We start from the raw sequence: 6,854 nt of genomic DNA, 5'->3' as shown, positions 1-6,854 counted from the left end.
CTAGGGATAGTATTGATTGCCTTCTCATTTCCTTTTGTATATATTTCTAGGTATTTTCTTTGCGGTTACCACAGAGATTACCTATAACATCCTAAAATTATAACAGTCTATCCCAGCCTAGCTCAAATTGCATATGATACTCCTTTATATTTGTATGTCTCCCTAATTTATGTTTTTGATATCACAGCCTTTGTCTTTTAAATACTGAAGAAAATAAAAAGTGGAGTTATAAACCAAATATACAGTAATACTGGTTGTTGTGTTTGTCCATGTATATAACTTTACTGGAGATCTTTATATTTCTCATGGCTTTCAGTTGCTGTTTAGCATCTTTTCATTTCAGCCTTTAGCATTTGCTGACCTCCCTCAGTTTTTATCTATCTTGGAATGCCTTAATTTCACCTTCATTTTTGAAGGATAGTTTTACTGAATACAAAATTCTCAGTTGACAGATTTTTTTCTTTTAGCAGTTGGAATATATCATCCCACTGCTTTCTGGCCTCCAAAGTTTCTGCTGAGAAATGAGTTGATAATCTTATTAAGGATCCTTTGTGCATAATGAATTATTTTTCTCTTGCTGCTTTCAAGATTTTTTTTTTCCTGGCTTTCAGCAGTTTGATTATAATGTGTTACTGTACTTTTCACCCCCACAATTTGTTTAGTTCCTTTTTACAATTTCTGTCTCTTCATTGATACTCTCGTTTTGTTGTCCTATATCATTTTCCTAGTTTCTTTCAGTTCTTATGTTTTCTTTAGCTCTTTCAGCATATGTAAGACAGTTGTTTTAAGTCTTTATCTAGTACATCCAATGCCTGTATTTCTTCAGGGACAGTTTCTGCCACTTTTTCTTCTTTGAATGGACCATATTTTCCTGTTTCTTTATATGCCCTGTGATCTTTGTTGTTGTTGAAAAATTGAGCATTTGAGAAAATAGCCACCTCTCCCAGTCTTTGCAGACTGGCTCTGTGCCATGAAAGACCTTCACTAATTAACAGGATGTGTCTGAGCCTTGGAGTCAGCCCAAGGCAAAGGCTTAAGGTCTTCTCAGGATTTTTTCTGAACATGTGTTGCCTGGGCCTGTGTGTGTGTCAGTTTCAATTCCCCCATATATTATGGCTGCTTTTAAATGTCTTAATTTCTCAGTTTCAGCCATGCTCTTTCTTAGGCCTTTGATGTTCTATTATTTCTTCCCCCCAAACACATACCCAGCCTCTTGCCTCAGGCATGTTTGGCTCTGTAGTCACCCTGTGACTTTCACAAGAAGTATCCACAACTGGGATGCCTGGGTGGCTCAATCGGTTAAGCGCCTGCCTTCAGCTAAGGTCATGATCCGCTGGCATTAAGTCCCACATCGGGCTCCCTGCTCAGCGGGGAGCCTGCTTCTCCCTTTGCCTGCTGTTTCCCCTGCTTGTGCGTGCGCGCTCTCTCTCACAAATAAAATTTTTTAAAATAAATGAATGAATAAATAAATAAATAAAAATTTTAAAAAAAAAGTGGTACCCACAACGGCCTTCCACACTTTTCCCCCATCTGAGCTCTGAGTTCTAAGTTGGGCAAAACAGAGACCAGCCCCAAGACAGGTTAGGATGTTGTTCTGCTCTCTCCAGTTTGAGGGAAGGAAATAGGCACTGGACTGCTGCTTCCTTTAGACCATGCTATGCAGGGAGTGGTGGAGCAAGGGTGAGTAAACACCACAAAACTTCCGACCATTCTGAATGTGACTTTTTTTTTTTAAGTTTATTTTTTAAAAGATTTTACTTATCTGTCAGAGAGAGAGAGCATGCAAGCAGGGGGAGCGGCAGGCAGAGAGAGAAGCAGGCTCCCTGCTGAGCAAGAAGCCCGATGCAGGACTCAATCCCAGGACCCTGGGATCATGACCTGAGCCAAAGACAGACACCTAACTGACTGAGCCACCCAGGCGTCCCTGAATGTGACTTCTTGATTGGGCATTTGCTTATAGATCTATAGATCTTTGACTGTTTTTCAGGACTCTTATAAAAAATATTTTAACAAGTCCCAATTTTTTTAATATTTCTATGGGGTAACAAAGGCCTAGGGCCCCCTATTCCACCATCTTGCTGACATCCTCTTCTCATTAAAGGATTTGAAACAGGGACTTTTCTGTGTGTCTGGCAACAGTATGGGAGGTAGATGGGGATAGAGGAGCGTCCTCCACCCTTCTAGATAAGGGCCTATGTTCTCAACTGAGCTGCAGTGGCACAAAACAGGCTAAGTCCCTGCCCTTGGAAGTTCATAGCCTAGAGGGTGACCTGGACCTTTAGGAATTAATCCCACAGACCCTGACATTGTTATAAATTATGGTGGTGCCAGGTCAGAAGAGGGCAGGGAGTGCAGAGAGAGCATAATGGGGGTGAAGGCTGTTCAAGTTGTGGGTGATCAGGGAAAGTGGGGACAATAACATATCAGCTGAGGCTTGGGGATGAAGACAAGTTTGGCCAGCCAGGTTGGTGCACGAGCATTCTGGGAACACAGAACAGAAGGAGACACTAGGTTCTCAGAGCACTGTGAGCAAAGACAAGAGAGGGTGATGGAAAGCTGCAGAGGCTGGTAAGGAGCTAAGCCCACCCAGAGGTGTGACATGATCTTGAGAGCAGTAGGAAGCTCCTAAGTGCAGTGAGATTCAAGAGAGGCCCAAAGTCTGGCAGGAACAGGGGCTTGGGAAGGAGGCTTGCTCCTTGGTCTTGCTAGCAGAGGCATTCCCACAGCCCTGTGCACAGCAGATGCTCAGGAGGGCGGGTGTGATTTGTCCTACCCCCTGCCCAAGCTTGGGAGGTGGGCCGCTGGAGAAGCCTATTCCTTAGGTAGGAGCACAGAGACAGCCCAAAGGTTTGGGCAGTGCTCGTCAGACCTGAGGGCATCCAGGTATGGCTGCAGGGCTAGATCCTGGAAAGGAGTAGCTGCAGAAGGCCTGGACTCTGTCCCCCCCACCCCCCCACCCCACCCCCGCCCCAAGGGCCACTTTCATTACATTTCTCCTCTTCCCTGGTACCCTCGAGGTTGGTGTAAAGACCACCACAGGTTTGACCCCTGCACTTCTAGCCCTGGCCCTCCACAGACAGTGCAGTCACACTATCTTCCAGCACTCCTGCCCGTCACTGTCCCTGCTTCTAAGGGGATGTTACCTCCCACGGCCCTGCTGTAAAGCCAGCATTCAGTATGTGTTCTCTGTGTCCTCTTCTGAGCACATCACACATCTCATTGTATCCCCAGACAGCGTCATCTGGTGGCTTTCTACCTTACAGATGAGGACCCCAGCCCCCTGTGAAGTTTAATTTGCCCACAGTCACATGCTGCTGTGGACAGAACACAAACCCATATCCTGCTTTCTTTTTTTTAATTTATTTTATTTTATTTAAATTCAATCAATTAACATATAGTGTATTATTCATTTCAGAGGTAGAGTTCAGTGATTCATTAGTTGCATATAACACCCAGTGCTCATTACATCACATGTCCTCCTCAATGCCCATCACCCAGTTATCCCATCCACCCCACCAACCTCCCCTCCAGCAATCCTCCGTTTGTTTCTTATAGTTAAGAGTCTCTCATGGTTTGTCTCCCTATCTGATTCCGTCTTATTTTATTTTTCCCTCCCTTCCCCTGTGATCCTGGTTTTTTCTTAAATTCTACCTCTGAGTGAGATCATAATGATAATTGTCTTTCTCTGATTGACTTATTTCACTTAGCATAATACTCTCTAGTTCCATACACGTCATTGCAAATGGTAAGATTTCTTTTTTTTTTTTTGATGGCTGAATAATATTCCATTGTATGGATATACCACATCTTCTTTATTCATCTGTCAATGCACATCTCAGCTCTTTCCACAGTCTAACTACTGTGGACATTGCTGCTATAAACATTAGGGTGCAGATGCCCCTTCGAATCACTCCATTTGTATCTTTGAAGTAAATACCTAGTGGTGCAATTACTGAGTCATAGGGTAGCTCTATTTTTAACTTTTTGAGGAACCTCCTTACTGTTTTCCAAAGTGGCTGCACCAGCTTGCATTCCCACTAACAATGTAAGAGGGTCCCCTTTCTCCACATCCTCACCAACATCTGTTGTTTTCTGACTTGTTAATTTTAGCCATTCTGACTGGTGTGAGGTGGTATCTTATGGATTTGATTTGGATTTCCCTGATGTCAGGTGATGTTGAGCATTTTTTCATTTGTCTGTTGGCCATTTGTATGTCTTTGGAGAAATGTCTGTTCATGTCTTCTGCCCATTTCTTGACTGGATTATTTGTTCTTTGGATGTTGAGTTTTTTGGTTTTTAAAGGTTTTATTTATTTTTTTGACAAAGAGAAAGCATGAGCAGGGGGGAGAAGCAAGGGGAGAGGGAGAAGCCAAGCAGGGAGCCCAATGCAGGACTGGATCCCAGGACTCTGGGATCATGATCTGAGCCGAAGGCAGATGCTTAACTGACTGAGCCACCCAGGTGCCCATGGGTGTTGAGTTTGATAAGTTCTTTATAGATCTTGGACACTACCTTTATTTGATATGTCATTTGCAAATATCTTCTCCCATTTTGTCGGTTGTCTTTTGGTTTTGTTGACTATTTCCTTTGCTGTGCAGAAGCTTTTATCTTGATGAAGTCCCAGTATTTCATTTTTGTCTTTGTTTCTCTTGTCTTTGGAGACATGTCTAGCAAGAAGTTGCTGCGGTCAAGGTCAAAGAGGTTGCTGCCTGTGTTCTCTAGGATTCTGATGGATTCCTATCTCACATTTAAGTCTTTCATCCATTTTAAGTTTATTTTTGTGTATGGTGTAAGAAAACGGTCCAGTTTCATTCTTCTGCATGTGGCTGTCCAATTTTCCCAGCACCATATATTGAAGAGACTGTCTTTTTTTCCATTGAATATTCTTTCCTGCTTTGTAGAAGATTAATTGACTGTAGAGTTGAGGGTCCATTTCTGGATTCTCTGTTCTGTTCCATTGATCTACGTGTCTGTTATTGTGCCAGTACCATGCTGTCTTGATGATGACAGCTTTGTAGTAGAGCTTGAAGTCCTGAATCATGATGCCTCCGGCTTTGGTTTTCTTTTTCAACATTCCTCTGGGTATTTGGGGTCTTTTCTGGTTTCATACAAATTTTAGGATTATTTGTTTCAGCTCTGTGAAAATGTTGATGGTATTTCGATAGGGATTGCATTGAATGTATAGATTGCTCTGGGTAGCATAGACATTTTAACAACGTTTGTTCTTCCAATCCATGAGCATGGAATGTTTTTCCATTTCTTTGTGTCCTCCTCAATTTCTGTCATAAGTGTTCTATAGTTTTCAGAGTACAGATCCTTTACTTCTTTGGTTAGGTTTGTTTCCAGGTATCTTATGGTTTTTGGTGCAATTATAATTGGGATCGATTCCTTAATTTCTCTTTCTTCTGTCTCATTGTTAGTGTATAGAAATGCAGCTGATTTGCTGAATTCCTGTATGAGTTAGAGCAATTTTGGGGTGGAGTCTTTTGGGTTTTCCACATAGAGTATCCTGTCATCTGCGAAGAGTGACAGTTTGACTTCTTTGCCGATTTGGATGCCTTTTATTTCTTTTTGTTTGTGATTGCTGAGGCTAGGACTTCTAGTACTATGTTGAACAACAGTGGTGAGAGTGGGCTCCCTGTCGTGTTCCTGATCTTAGGGGAAAAGCTCTCAGTTTTTCCCCACTGAGACTGATATTCACTGTGGGCTTTTCATAGATGGCTTTTATGATATTGACGTATGTACCCTCTATCCCTACACTGTGAAGAGTTTTAATCAAGAAAGGATACTGTATTTTATCAAATGCTTTTTCTTTATCAATTGAGAGGATCATATGGGTCTTATCCTTTCTTTTATTAATGTGTTGTATCACACTGATTGATTTGCAGATGTTGAACCACCCTTGCAGCCCAGGAATAAATCCCACTTGGTCATGGTGAACAATCCTCTTAATGTACTGTTGAATCCTATTGGTTGGTATCTTGGTGAGAATTTTGGCATCCATGTTCATATTGGTGTCTTATGGTGTCTTGCTTTCAAAATGGCACTTTCCTGTCTCCTTACCTCTAGGAGTGTCCACTGCACTTGCCACAACTGACAAAGTCAGGGATGGACACAGGTGGACATTCCCCAAGGGTAGGGTATCCCTGAGAATCAAGCACCTCACTTCTTGTCCTTTGAAGCCTCAGGTTCCCGCATGGTGTCTTACACCAGAAGCTGCTAAGAAAGCCTGAATAAATGCTTTCGTTTGGGGGCACAGGGAGCATTGAACCAAAGACAGTGGTGCTGAGTTAGTTCTTTTGCTACTCAGGTAAGATTTTCATAGGCTGGAAAGCACACAGGCATTATTTCCTCCTTGGCGGAGTGTAGTACATGAGTGAAAAGAGACATCTCCTGTAAAACTTCCAGAGAAATGAGCTGCGTTTCTCAGACATGGCTGGGGCTCTCTGTAGTCCCCAAGGGATGAGACTTTAAGCCTTCTAAGAATTAAATATCTGTATAGAAGAGGAAGTGAGAATTTAAAGAATGGATTGGACATGTGTTCCTGTACCTTGAAAGGTTTGGGGACACCATTTACATGTGGCTGTTTGAAGTGGCAACAAGTCCCAAAGCCACTTGTCTGGAACAGCACTTGCTGGGGACCAGGCTCAGGCCTTAGAGCCAGCAGTTGTGGGTCTGTGCCCCAAGTCAGACCCTCCAGGACCTACCACCTCAAACAAGTTATCTAGTCTTTGTAAAACCCAGTTCCTGTTCTCTTCTGTAAAATGGGCTCACACCTTCTGGAAGCACTTTGAGGACTGAATGAAGCTTCTGATTCCAGGGGGAAAATGCAGACCAGTTTCTGGCTCAATGTT

Source organism: Neomonachus schauinslandi, chromosome 10, assembly GCF_002201575.2.
Source record: "Neomonachus schauinslandi chromosome 10, ASM220157v2, whole genome shotgun sequence".
In the NCBI taxonomy this organism is placed as follows: domain Eukaryota; kingdom Metazoa; phylum Chordata; class Mammalia; order Carnivora; family Phocidae; genus Neomonachus; species Neomonachus schauinslandi.
This window is presented reverse-complemented; position numbering follows the sequence as displayed.